Source organism: Ursus maritimus, unplaced genomic scaffold, assembly GCF_017311325.1.
Source record: "Ursus maritimus isolate PB19 unplaced genomic scaffold, ASM1731132v1 scaffold_28, whole genome shotgun sequence".
In the NCBI taxonomy this organism is placed as follows: domain Eukaryota; kingdom Metazoa; phylum Chordata; class Mammalia; order Carnivora; family Ursidae; genus Ursus; species Ursus maritimus.
The window spans coordinates 37,831,535-37,846,272 of NW_024425341.1; the positions used below are offsets into that span (position 1 = coordinate 37,831,535).

A 14,738-nucleotide genomic window follows, 5' to 3' on the forward strand; every position below is an offset into this window, starting at 1 on the left:
TTAAACTCCAAGCCAGCAGACGTTCTGGTGGGGATGGGAGGGAGAGTAGCTGGAATCAGCAGTTGAGAGGTGCATTCCCTTGCATGGCAAACTCACCCCCTTGCATTGCTCCAGGGCCTGGTCTCTCTGCCTGTGCCTTTGAACATTTGACAAAGACATTTTTTCAAATACGAATGGTGTCCCACATGGGACCTGCCACCATTACTCAAAACTATCCCCTTTCCGTCCTATTAACGCCTTCTCTCCTTCCCAAATCTCTCTTCTACCCCTTCCTTCGTGGAAGATTTCCCCAGGAGATAGCAAGTCACAAGCAGCCTCTCGTAGTACACATCACAAAATGGAATCCAGCATCCCAGCCATTTCCCTCTCCACCTACTGGCTAGAGGAGAGGTGGTATGTCGACTCCTGAGGGCAGAGGACATCAACAGTGATCTCCCACACAGGATTGCAATTTGATTTTTTAATTTTTAAAAAAATTGTCTTTGCTTGTCCTAGAGTACCTTAAAAATAAAATATTATGGGGCACCTGTGTGGCTCAGGTCTTGATCTCAGGGTCATGAGTTCAAGCCCCACATTGGGCTTCACACTGGCCATGGAGCCTAGTTAAAAATAAAAATAAAAATAATAAAATAATAAAAATAAAATAAAGTATTATACATCTTTTGCCCTGAAATCTAATTAACCAATAAAACCCCATTAACGCTTAACATGAGGTCTTTATCTACCCTCCTGCTCTAATTGCCCCTCCCCCAACAACGTAACTTTGACCTATTGTGCTTCTAGTACTGACTTCGGCACCTCATCTTACTTCGGATACTTTACAAGGCCCTCGTAGTGATACAGCCCAGCAGTGTGCCCAGTCAACCTTTCTCTACTATTGAATTTCTCCCTGTGCATATACCTTAAAGGTGTGGGAACAGATTAATAGTAGGCCCAGTAGGAAAATTCAAGAAACATAAGATGTACAAAGGAGAAAATTTTAAAAACTGCATATGATCTCACTTATATTGCTTATATTATGCTTATATTATGGTGTCTTTCTAGTCTTGTTTTGTTTTGTTTTCTATGCATATGTATTTTAAGCAACATGAAAATTATCTTAATTTTATGTTTGAGCATCTTTCTTAACATAAGATATTTCTTCAAAATATGACTTTTTATCCCTAAATATGTAAGTATGTATTTTATAAAAATTAACCCACTTTTGTTAAATTACATTTATTTTTACATTCAACCTTCAACAAATGATATTATTTGGTAAATTATCCATATTAAAAATTTCCCAATTAGCCTTTTAGCCTTGTAATGTTCTTTATAGCTGTTTTTTTTTTTTTTCAGTCTTCTAGCATCCAGGAATAATATAGGATCGTGCATTAAATGTAATTGTCTTGGAAAATATGATTTTTATTGGCAGTAATATTTCATTATGTGAGTGGCCCTAATTTATTCAATCATTCCCCTACCGGGGGGCATTTAGATTGTCCCCACTGGTCGCTATTACACATGACGCTGTGATGAATGCGCATGCGCATAAACCTCTGGGTGTATCTGTACTTACTCACCAGAGTGTCTCCTGCGGGCATGGAAGCTGCCCGTGGATCCTGCAGGCATGTTTGCAGGTTCTGCGATCCCCTACACAAGTTTTATGTGCGCTGCAGGTAGTCTGGAAGCTTTTACTCACTGTTATTTCCACACTGAAGATGCAGACACACGTTTTTGGGACAAGTGAGAGGACGTGCTTCCTCTTGCCCTACGGTCTTGCCAGAAGCACAGCATTTATTTCAAAAAATCCCATTCTGGGAGGAATTGGGCAGTAGTGCTAGGGCTTTGAAATTAACAGCCCTTAGCTGGAACATGTAACTTCCCAGCAAGGTAACTGTTTCCACTTTGACAAATTCTTTTAACACTCTGAGCCTTTGCTTTCTCATCTCAAAACGTGGAAAATAGGTATGTGTTATGATGATTATGGGAAAACACAGAAAAGCAATTAATCCATGGGGCATGAGGAATTTTTTTTAGCCCCTCCCTTCCTGACACTTTCCCTTAGAGACTCCATTTTGCAATTTATTAGAAAGGGGACAGAAGAGCCACAGAAAGCTTGTGTGGAATGTGGAAAACATTGGCACCAAAATCGTCAAAATATTTCCAAATAGATGTCCTATTTTAGGGGGAAAAGTGTTAACATAAAATTCGATTGAAGGAAAAGAAAATCTCTATGCACTGTTTTCTTATCTTTTATGAAAGTCCTTTTCACCTTCACACTTGTGAGCATATATTACCTAATTTTAAAGTAAATTAATATTAAAATAATAAAAGTAGAACTACCCTATGATCCAGCAATTGCATTACTAGGTATTTGCCCACAGAACACAAGAACACTAATTCAAAGGGATACATCACCCTATGGTTAGAGCAGCATTAACTACACAGTCCAGTTAGGGAAGCAGCCCAAATGCCCACTGATCAATGAATGGATAAAGAAGTGGTATATATATACAATGGAATATTGTTCAGCCATAAAAAAGTGAAATCTTGCCATTTGCAATGACATGGATGGAGCTAGAGGGTATAATGCTAAGCAAAGTGAGTCAGAAGAAGACAAATACCATATGATTTCGAAAATATGTGCAGTTTAAGAAACAAATGAGCAAAGAGGAAAAGGGAGAGAGACAACTCAAGAAACAGTCTCTTAACTATAGAGAACAAATGGATGGTTACCAGAGGGGAAGTGGCTGGGGGGTTGGGTTAAATAGGAGATGAGGATTAAGGAGGGCCAATGTCAGGATGAGCACTGGGTGATATATGGAAGTGTTGAATCCCTATATTATACACCTGAAACTAATATCACACTGTATGTTAAATCACTGTGGACTCAAATAAAAACTAAAAAATAAATCAATATAATAAAGAGAAAATAAAAATAGAAACTACTTTTACGGTAGTAATCTCATTTTCATTCCTTGGCAATCTGACACCTTTGCTCTGGGCTCTGAGGACTTGGTGAGAACTTGGCTGATCCTTAGGCCTGCTAGCCCTCACAGCACTGCACCCAGCGGAACGGGGGGCGCAGGCTTCCCCACTCACCTCACCTCACTCAGTGGTGCTCTGGCGGATTAGAGGCGTCCTGAGCCGTCAGCCTGCAGGTGGGGCTTGCAATGGTCACCACCAGCTGCGAGGGAGTTCCTCCTTTTAAAACATGTTAGATGTGTGCCACCACGTGCAGAAGTCTGGACGGCATCGCCCCTCCCCCACCGCAGGGCTCTAAATAACACCAACAGGATCGGCGGCTCACCGACCTGGGGTGCCCTGCTAACAGCTTTCTTACTGACAGGCAGCACGAAGGAGCCAACTTTGCAAAGCCTGGAGCTTGTACAAATGGGGGGAGTCATTTTTAAGATAAAATGATAAAAAGTTACGAAGTCTAGGGTCTTAAAGGTCGCAGACAGTGAGGGGCGTGAAGCTACCGCTTACCCATTTTCATGGTGTATCGGCCTCTGGGTTGGCGGGATGCAGAGACAATGGGCACAGGCAGGAAAGTGAGACCTCCTAGGTTCACCGCTTCCTAACCGTGTGGCCTTGGGCGACGTGCGCCCTCTCCGCGCCCTCATCAGCACCACGGGGTCCACAGCCTACGTGCCTCAGCGGACGGTTGCCGCAAATGGTAGAACACAGCTACAACACTGCCTGATTGAAAGGGTAACTATGAAAGAGGTACTAATCGTTAACAGGTCCTTTCCGAGCTTTGGCATCTCCATTAGCCCGACCCTGCATTTTTGAATACTGCCTTCTGTGGCTCTATTTCCTGCCGTTCTGACCATGAACTTACTCTGAGTTCAGAATATTGCCTTCTCCTACTTGCCTTCCTGACCTGGACGTCCTGGTTCCTATTCCTGATGGAGGCTCTACTTTAAGCATGTCGCTGGACCTTTTGCATTCCTAATTTTAGTTCTCTCTCCTCATCCCTTAGGAAGTTTTCCTAAAAATCCTTGAGCATTTCAAACATTGCCTTCTATTGAACTCATTGACTCTTCCAGTTCATGATTCAAATGGTAAACTCTTCTGAATTATAAGTCGCAATATTCAGAGCAGGTGTTTTTTTCCCCCTGGGTTGTGCTTTTAACAGTACTTGGTTCCAAGGGAAATTCTTCCTCTACCAGTACTGTTCCATTTCATTTTGGTGAGGGTGAGCCTCTCTTCACAGAGCGTCGGGGTCGCCAGCTCACCATCGGGATGGGAAATAAATGTCCAGGGTGCTCAGGAGAGGCAGTTTGCCCAGTGGGTGAGAAATGTGAACAGGGTGTGTTATGTGTGGTGTGTGTGGGGGTGTTTGTGATATGTGGAATGTCGTGTATGTGGTGTGTGTATATGTGAAATGTGGTATGTGTGTAGTGTGCTATGTGTGTGTCTGTGGTATGTGCTGTGTGACATGTGTGGTGAGGGGATGTGGTAAAAGGAGGGTCCTGGAGGGAGCTTAGCTTCTCTTCAAGTCTCTGCTCTCCTTGATGCTTCAAACTGTGCCCTCTCCTTCGAGCTGTCACTCTACCATCCCTCGATTCTCCTTGTCTTCCAATTCTCCAGTTTCTGGAAATGAAGAACGGGCTCCATACGCCTGCTTTGAGAAGAGAATCTCATCAGGAGTTTCTTGGACGCTGTTGCTGCACTTGGGGAGGTAAAAGATGAGCAGGACGAGTTGCAGAACCCACAGAGGACGGCCTGGTGGCTGCGTGGTGGGATCGCCCCACACGTACCCGCTTCCCTGCAGAGTCAGACACCCTGTCGTGGCTCATGCATCCTATTTATTTCAAAACGAGCCCTTCTCTGTTAATGAGCATCACTCACGGGTCAGTTTTAAACAATATAAATATTGAGGACAGTATTATACTACATATCATACTCTAAGCTTTGCATTTAAAGTCTAAATCTCTTTTTCATTCGTTTGAGCTCTGAGCACTATCTTAGGCAATAATGTAAGATTTCTCCTTTCTTCCTTCTCTTTGCATCCATCTAAAAAACTGTTACACTCAGTTAAAATTTGATGAGACATTTTATTTTTTATTTATTTATTTTAAGATTTTATTTATTTATTTGACAGAGATAGAGACAGCCAGCGAGAGAGGGAACACAAGCAGGGGGAGTGGGAGAGGAAGAAGCAGGCTCATAGCGGAGGAGCCTGATGTGGGGCTCGATCCCATAATGCCGGGATTACGCCCTGAGCCGAAGGCAGACGCTTAACGACTGAGCCACCCAGGTGCCCCTGATGAGACATTTTAAAGAGTAACTGAAATGTGTTGTCTCTTTTGAGGTGCTGGAGATGTTCTCTGCTTATCTGATTACATCTTGTGTTCAGTTTGTGAAAATATATTGAGCTGGAAATTTAGATGTCTCATTTCTGTATGTAAATTGTACCTCAGTAAAAACTTTTGAAAAAGTGGCTACTTCTCATTGCAGGTTGGGTCCCAATCTACGGGAGCGGATGCCGAGTAGGAGTTTAGCATGCAGGTTCTTTATTTTTTTTAGGGAATGCTTTGGAGATCAAGGTCCTTCCTTCCTTCCTTCCTTCCTTCCTTCCTTCCTTCCTTCCTTCCTTCCTTCTTCCTTCCTTCCTTCCTTCTTGTATTAAAACCTGATATATATTTTCTAAGTGGTTAAATTACATGTTTACATGATGTTTTTTTGTAAAATACCCCTATTTCCCTGTTCTTTTCTTTCTTTTCTCTTTGCCTTTTACTTTTATTATAGTAAGAACACCACATGAGACCTACTGCCTTATAAACTTCTAGTGCCCAGTACAGGGCTGTGAAGCATAGGCATGGTGTTGCTCGGCAGATCTCTAGAACTTGTCCATCTTGTATAGCTGAAGCTTTATCCTTGCTGATGAGCGACTCCCCATTTCTCCCTCTCCTAGTCCCTTGCAACCAGCATTCTGCTCTCTGCTTCTCTGAGTTTGACCACGGCCTTCTCAGTGGAGCGGAAGGAAGCAGGAATATGCAGAGGGAGAAGTCTAGCTGAGATGGAAGCCCTGTGACAGACTGCCTTGGTCAAGCACAGGAAGAGCTCTGGAGCTAAAATGGCCTTTTAGACTAGAGTCATCCAGAGTGGGATCAAGTTGGCCCAGGCCTCATCGATGTGGCATGGATGTGATGTGTCACTGCATATGAGTGCCCTTGAGCAAGGTGGCTCTCTGCCACTGAGGCATTTCTTGAAGGGGTTCACAGCTGCAGCCTATCTGCCCATGGTACTCCCCACAACAAGGACAGCAAGGCCTTCTTTGCTGGGGGATCTGGGAGATGCATCAAAATGTCCATCACAACAACCCTGGAGACCAGGACCTGAATAGGAGAGGGGAGGAACAGGGTTCTGTTGGACTTTCATTTTAAATCTCTCTATTATCTATTAAAAAAAAAATCCATGTGGGTGCATTCCTCTAACTTAACAAATGAAAGTAGTATTTGACATGTCCGCATACTATAATCATTATTTTAAAATCATGTCTAGCTTATGATTCTTTTGCCCATAGAAATTTAAATGAGGGCTTGTTATTCTAAATTGAAATGTAAGTGCTCATGTGTATGTCACTTTATTTCAGTGTAAGTCTTCCACAAAATGTTATGTTTGTCTTATTTTATTCAGCATTTGGCTTACTTACAACTTTTTACTTTGATTGACTTCCATTTATAAATTTTCATCTTATTTTGGACATCAGTTTTTTTTTTTAATTGATGGGCTGACTCGTTCTTCCTTACATGCTTTTGGTCAACTTATCAAAGTCATTGTTCCCATGCTTAGCCTTTATGAGGTAAGAGCATTCAAACAGAAACAAGTTTCAGTGGGAGAAAGAAGTTGGAAACGTATGGCAGCCATGAGAATGCACGTGGAAGACCTGGGACAGACAGAATTTCTCTGATGGCCAACTTTGGCTGGCCTAAGCAGTCATCCAAACTCCCATCCAACCTTCTTTCCCTCTCTCCTTCACTTTGGGCTGCAGCCTTAGCATGCCCCCTCCCTGTTGCACTTACAATAGGGTGTGCTGGATCCTACTGGGCTGGGACCGGCTCAAGAGGATTGCGTGCATCTCTTCTCAACTCGGGCTCAGGGACACCATGTTGATAGCCTGAAATGGGTTACAGTGGGAGTAATTACAACAAGCAATATACAAACATTACAAATCAGGTCTTCTCCCTGTAGAGACCGAGTTGTTGGACAATTATCTGCATACTATTGACCTCATCAGCATTTGCCTTCATAAAATCCCGGCACATTTAATTCCCTTTGGTGTCCGTTTCTTGGAGTTTGCGTATTGACACAAAAGAGTTGAGGAGAAAAAAATCAGTTTTGGACATGTTGATACAGCAGATAGAAATCTTGAGACCCACGAAGACCATCAAAGGAAGATTGCTTTCTCCGGTAGGAAAATTATCAACAGCCAAGGCTAAGTTGTTGCCCTCAGGAACTAAAGCTTAGGATATTGGCTTTCAGCAAAGTAACTCCAAAGATGGCGGTAGAGCACCTTCTCTGGCTTGGTGGCCTCTAGAACCTTCCAAAGCTGACCTGGCTTCCAAGCTTCTCATCTACAAATTCTTCACTGGGATGGGAACTATTCTTTTCCTTAAATATATTTTTGACTTTCCTCAATTCATTTATCATCATAGGCCAAACTTTTCTCAATTGTCTCTCTATTTCCAAATTCCTGCTACCTCTCTTTGCTGCTCTTGAAAATCTCTGGGATCTTTTTTTAAATACTAATCCATTACAAGGCAATTCATGACATTTGCCTTCCTTCTTCTCAGGTGGTCTAATTCCAAGTCTGCAATTTTTAACCATTATCTTAGTTGCAGGAAAAAAAGTCCTTCACATACTTAATGTACAAAGCTATACTTATTAACTCTTCAGGAGTTGGACAAATAATTTGATTTATTTTTTTCTCATTATCTCCTATAGGGTAAGAGGCTAAGAATAAGTCTTTAAAAGGAGCAAGCTGTGGAAGACACCAGATCTTCTTAGTAGGGCTTTAGCATTGTGCTGCTGGAAATCAGATTCCGTTTTATATACTTCTTCTCATCTTTACCATCTTTACCTTTCACTTTATGGGCAATATCTTGGTTCTGTGTTTGCATTCAGATTCTTATCCTTTGCCTGGATGCTTGGTCCTCTGGGGACTGTATCCTGGCTTTCTATCCCCATGGTTAATCATTACAGCTTGGTGCTTAAACAAGCCCACTCAGATACCCTGAGCCATTGCTTTGAAACTTTTTTGGCGTTTTTATGAGGTCAAGACAAAAAGAACTGCCGGAGATATTTTCTATGCATATGTGTTTTATCTCTAATAAGATATTCTCTTGGCAAATATATCCCAGATGAAAATAATTTCTCACATTTATTAAACACCTATTACAGGCCAACTACCATGCATAATATCTCCACTGCCTGTAAGAGGTTAAAGAAGTTACAAACACCACTCATCTGTCAAGTGAAAGAACTAGATTCTAACCGGGTCTACTAACGCCAGAACCCATTTTTTAACCACTGGGTTGTATTATTTTTCAGTAGAAATCAGCTAAGTGAAGGAGCCAGCTTTTTTTTTTTTTTTTTTGGTAAGATTTTATTTATTTATTTGAGAGTAAGAGAGAGAGCATGAGTTTGTGGGGGGGGGGCAGAGGGAGAAGCAAACTCCCCACTGAGCAGGGACCTCCCCCTCCCCAAACGTGGGGCTCAGAGCTCCATCCCAGGACCCCAGGATCATGACCTGAGCCAAAGGCAGATGCTTCACCTACTGAGCCCCCCAGGCGCCCCAAGGAGCCGGTCTGTTTTTTGTTTTTTTTTTAAAGATTTTATTTATTTATTTGACAGAGATAGAGACAGCCAGTGAGAGAGGGAACACAAGCAGGGGGAGTGGGAGAGGAAGAAGCAGGCTCATAGCAGAGGAGCCTGATGTGGGGCTCGATCCCGGAACTCCAGGATCACGCCCTGAGCCGAAGGCAGACGCTTTAACCGCTGTGCCACCCAGGCGCCCCTGTTTAACTGAACAATGGAGCATGTGGTATATGAGTATGAGAACAGTGAATCCTTTGATTTTTAGAGATAAAAATCAGTTTTGCTGCAGCTTGAGGTTGAGGCTTGAGGAAGGATTGTTACACTGATTGTCATGTACATAGTAACTACTGTCATACACGTAATTGACACCTGAAATTGTAAGACAGCATCACTTAATTCTAGTAAAGACAGGATCAAGAACGTAGGGTCAAGTATGAGCTTTAGAAGAAATTCTGCCTTTAGCTTAAAGAAGCAGCAGACCAGGAAGGTGGAAGAATGTCAGATAAAGGTCTGTTGAAATAGCATTGGAATCAAGGTACTATTTTAAGGTATATAATTCATTTGTAAATAATTTCTAAGAGAAAAAAAATTACAAGTGGGAAGGATTAACATGTTATAATTGATTCAATTTTTTTTTTTCCTTGCCCAGTTTGAGTTTCCTTCCTCTCTTTTTCCATTCTCCATTTGGTTAAACAGCACAGGTGAAAAAAAATTTTTTTTTTTTTACATCTTTGGGGCACAAAACATAACATCTTTAAATGACAAAAAAATTCAGTCATAAAGCTGAGGATCATTCTAGTAAAATCTTATCCTCTTGGTTATGTAACCAGAGGATACCAACACTATTTCAAACTGAGTATTAGTACTCTGGATCCTGAAACAACCAATAGTTTTCTCAGTAGGACTGAGGATTTGCTGACTGGCAGAAGGAGGTGTGCATCAGTGTGTCCCTGACATCCTGGTATAATTGGACAGAGCGTCAACATCTTGGGTCGCATGTTTGCCTTTAGAATATTAATAACAGGTGGTTGATTTAGGAACTGATGGGGAAATCACAAGAAGTCAATCAAGAGAAAAAATGATCCCCAGAATTTATTAGAACGGATTTTGTACATGTTTATTATTTTATCATTCTTTAAAAAGGTCTTTTAAAAAAGAGATTCAAGATTATTTTTGTCTGTTCCTTCTACTGAGATCTACACAGTGACAGCATTGAGGACTACGAACTCTCTGCTTCACCTGAGAGGAAAAAAACAAACAAAACCCTGAAATAACAAAAACTATTTGAGAAAAGTTGGTAGTTAAGAAACTTACTATTAAATGACTGGAAACAAAGGAAAGGAAAACAATTTTGTCAATTTGGGTCAAGGCTGACCAGCTAATTGTTTTGCATGCTAATTAAGATTCAATGAGAGCGAGGGAAAAAAATCAATGAGCTGAAAGGCCATCTTATTTAAATTAAGAAACCTACACAAAAGTTTGTGGACAAATTTTTTCTTTTGAAAGTAATGAAAAGCCTGTTACACCAACACATGCTGATTTCGAGCTGGCGATCTCCTGAGCCTAGGCTGCTGCAGCAGTTTCAAGACAGGCCAAGCGCTGTAACGAAGTCACCTCAAACCAGGTTAAATAACAGAATTTTACCCTTTTCTCATGCAACAGTCCTTGGTAATCAAGCGGCCTCTGCCCTAGAGAGTCACGCATGGACCGAGGCCAGCAGAGTGCTCTCCGCCACCCCCAGCCCCTGGCTTCCGACTTCGTTTCAAGCGAGTGAGAGCCTGGGGTATGGGAAAGTTGAAGTCCAGGGCAAGAACGTACTTTGACTCGCGAGACACAGCAGCTTCTTCAGGTGCCCTTCATCTCAGAATCCCCTGGGCGTGTGGCCCACACGTCCGCGAGCAAGGGCTGAAGTTCTGTGTGGCCCGGCGCTCAGAGGGAACACGACTGGGGCAACCAGCGGCTTCTCCAGCGGCTACACTGAGACTTGACTTTATGCCTCCTGGCTACAGGAGTATTTTGAAAATCATTCAGATTTTCAATTCCTTATCACCTTAGGGCTAGATATGTTTTGGAAATCTAGATTTTGGCTTTATACAAAAGTAATAATTTACACCTACTCTGTGTTGTGGGACACGCCGGTGGAGTTTGAGGCAGGACTCCTTAAGCAAATCAATTAATATTTCTGTAATGTAACATGAGATTATTCATACTAAGGGAGATAAATGAAGACTAAAAGTAACTTCCTGGCAGTGTGGGGCCGTTCTGGCCTCCATGTAAGTTTGCACCAAACTTAGGAAAACAGTTTTAGTTTTGAATTTTGAAATTGTGGATAAGGAATTGTGGAGCTGAATTAATAGTAAGTAAGATCGTGTCGTTTAAGCAGGATTTAAGTAACTTGAAAGCAAAATTTCAAAAGCAACAATAATGGTAAGAGGTAAAAGAATTCTTATTTAAGTTCTATCCTTTAAAATTATGGTTCCTTTATATACATCTATTTTTGTGACAATTACACCTAAAATAATGACTGGATGGCTTGGAAGTTTAGGAAAAAATAGCTAAAACAGGTTCCAGGGCACCTGGGTGGCACAAATGGTTAAGTGTCAGCCTTCAGCTTGGGTCATGATCTCAAGTTCCTCAGCTCGAGCCCCAGGTTGGGCTCCTAGCTCCGCGGGGAGTCTGCTTTTTCCTCTGCCTCTCCCCCTCCTTGTGCTCTGTCTCTCCCTCAAACGAATAAATAAAATCTTAAAAAACAAGAAACGAACACCCCCCCCCCCCAAAAAAAAAAACAGGTTTCATGCCCAGAGCAACAGGGCCAGGTATGCTGGCTATGACAACAGGGAAGGAGACAGGGTGGGAGACCAGGAGGGGGATACCCTGGGCTCTCTAGGAAAAGTTTCTGAAGTGGCTTTCTTAAAAAAGTAAGGGAATATATTGGCATTGCAGTAGTTAAGGTGATGAGCAAAACACAGAGAAAGCAGCATATGTGCCAGAGAAGGTAGTCTGTGAATGGCCCTAAAAATACCATCTCTCTCACCCAGATGGGCTCTCCCCTCAGCTTCACTCTGGTATCTCTGCCTATTGGGTTAGAACCGGATCAGACCCCTGCCTTCAAGTGCTGCCTGCACATTCCTTCTCCTTTCCCCACCCCAAAGAAACCCATCCTGGTTGTCCTTTCACTTGGGCTTGCTAACTGTCCCTTCATGCACTCACACGGGGTGCTCATTTGCTTCTCTGGGGGTACAGAAACCACTGCTTTCTGTTCAATCTCAGGAAGAAACTGGTTCAGGCACAGCAGTCTCCCAAAACCGATGCTTGTGCCCGTTCAGTGTAAGAAATACAAAGTTGGTCCTTCTCCTCTGGATGTTCTCAACTTTTCTCAGGGCACCATGACTGAGCACCGAGGGTTGGAAAACTTCTATGCCAGCAACAGCATCACTTGAGGAAGTCTTAAGGATTTTTTCATGAAAACTAGTAGTTGGGTTGAGCTTGTCCTGCACATATATCTGTAATGTCTACACTAAAGTTCTTATCAAAAAAGGGACTTAAGAGAAAGGAGGGAGTTAAGATGGCGGAGGAGTAGGGGACCCCTTTTTCAGCCGGTCCCGAGTCGAGCTGGATAGGTACCAGACCAGCCCGAACATCCACGGAATCAGCCCGAGACGCAGGAAGATACATCTGGATCTCTACAAATGAACATCTCCAGCACTGAGTATTGAGGTACAAAGCGGGGAGCTGTGAAACCGCGCACAGATATCGGAAGATAAATGGAAGGGGGAGGGAGCCACCGCGATCGGGCACCGGAAAGCGGTAGCCACCTGCACGGGGGAATGGGCGGACTCGTGAACGGCACCCCCGAGAGAACAGACTGAGACCGTGAGCCGGGGAACGGGCGACCAGACTTCTCACGGAGCTCCGGTGCACTCACTGGTTCCAGACTGAGATCGGGAGCTACGGGAGCGCGTGGGGGCGGCTGGCGGCTGGTGGTGTTAGAAACACAAAGGACAGAGACGCAACGGCCCTGGATGTGAGGGCTGGACGCTGGGTGTGGGGCGCACATCCCGGGACGCTGCAGGGTTGAGCAGCACCAACAGTAACAGAGTTAAAGTGGCCAGAACATCAGTGGAGAACGGTCCGCGATCCCTCTGTTCTGCGACAGGCTGAGATTCGGCCACTGCTGCTCTGACTCTCAGAAGAGGCACAGTAAACCGCCAGGGAAAGCCGCCAGAGAACAAAAGCCTGGAAAGACCGGCTCACAGTGTGCCCCTCCCCATCACCCCTCACAGGGGACACGGAGACTCTACCCAAACAGGGTTGCCTGAGTATTGGCAGGCCCCTCCCCCAGAAGGCAGGCTGAAAAATCAAGAAGCCCACATCCCTAAGATCCCTATAAAACAAGGGCACACGGTCTGGGTCCCAGTCAATAATCTGGGCTCTGGACAACCCCACAACCTCTCCTCATCAGAATGACGAGAAGGAGAAATCCCCCCCAGCAAAGAAAAGAAAATGAGTCTGTGGCCTCTGCCACAGAACTAATGGATATGGATATAACCGAAATTACTCAAGAAATGGAATTCAAGGCAGCAATGGTCAATGATGTGTGGAGCTTGAAAAAAGTATTACGAAAATGTTAATGAGAATATAGAATCTCTAAGATTGGCGAAATGAAGACAAATCTGGCAGAAATTAAAAATTCTATGACCAAATGCAGTCAAAACTAGAGCTCTAGCTGAGCCAGGTGACAGCCAGGCAAAAATGATCACAAATTGGAGGGATGTGGTTGGTAGAAAGCTAAAATAGAATCGGACTCAAAAAAATCCCGCTCATGAAGTGTGGTATGGGAGTTGCTGACTCAATGAAACGTTCGACAATGCGATCATTGGCATCGAGGAGTGGGAAAAAAAGCAGAGGTCTAGAAGAGATATTTGAACAAATTGTAGCTGAAAACTCCCTAATCTAGCGAGAGGAAACAAAACATTCGTGTCAATCAGGCAGAGGGACCCCTCCCAAGCTCAACCATGACAAACCTACACCACGTCCGTCATGAGTGCATTACCATCAATATAGATCCAAGGATACAGTATTGAAGCGGCCAGGGCAAAGAAATTTCTCATACCAAAGGCAAAGCCTCGATCAGAATTACGTCAGACCTGTCTACACAGACTGGAATGAGAGAAAGGGTTGGGGGCATTTTTAAAACTCTCTCAGAGAAAAACATGCAACAAAAGGATCTTTATCCAGCAGAACGAGTGCATTAATTGATGGAGAAATAAAGATCTTTGCGAATCGCTCAAGTCATGCATATTTCGTAACCACGAAAACCAGCCCTACAGGAGATATTAAGGGGGATTCTATAAAGGTAAAGACCAAAGAGTGATACAGAACAGAAAGTCTCAATCGATAGAAACAAAGACTTTCACAACATGGCATCGTTAAAATCGCTATCTCTCAATAATCCAGTCTCAATGTAAATGTTATGCTCCCATAAATGACACAGGGTTGCAGATTGGATAGAAAGACATGACCCATCCATTTGATGTCTACAAGAGACTCATTTCAACCAAGGGTATACATTCAGACTGAAGAAAGAGGATGGAATACCATCTTTCACCAATGGACCTCAAGAACTGGGGGTAGCAATTCTCATATCAGACAGACTGGAGTTTTAAACTAAAGAACTACAGTTAGAGACACAGAAGGGCACTATATTATTCTAAGGATGTATCCAACAAGTGGATATGACAATTATAAAATATATATAGCTACCAACAGGCACTAACAAGATAACAAAGCTAACTCTTAACCCGAATAAAGGACATACTAGTGAATAAAAATAAGTTAGTAGTAGGGGACCTCAACACTCCACTATCAGAAATAGAACACCCATGCAAAAAATCGACAAAGAAACAAGGGCTTTGAATGCCATACTC

General features: G+C 43.1%; 1 long non-coding RNA gene across 3 annotated transcripts in view; it reads right to left on the bottom strand.

Moving 5' to 3' along the window:
- Positions 1–14,738, bottom strand: part of LOC103680960 — a 168,786-nt gene that overhangs the window by 5,409 nt on the left and 148,639 nt on the right. For all 3 annotated transcript variants that reach the window (XR_573196.2, XR_573197.2, XR_573195.2), the window contains exon 3: positions 7,017–7,111. This is a non-coding gene — a long non-coding RNA (uncharacterized LOC103680960). The remainder of the gene's footprint in view (positions 1–7,016; positions 7,112–14,738) is intronic.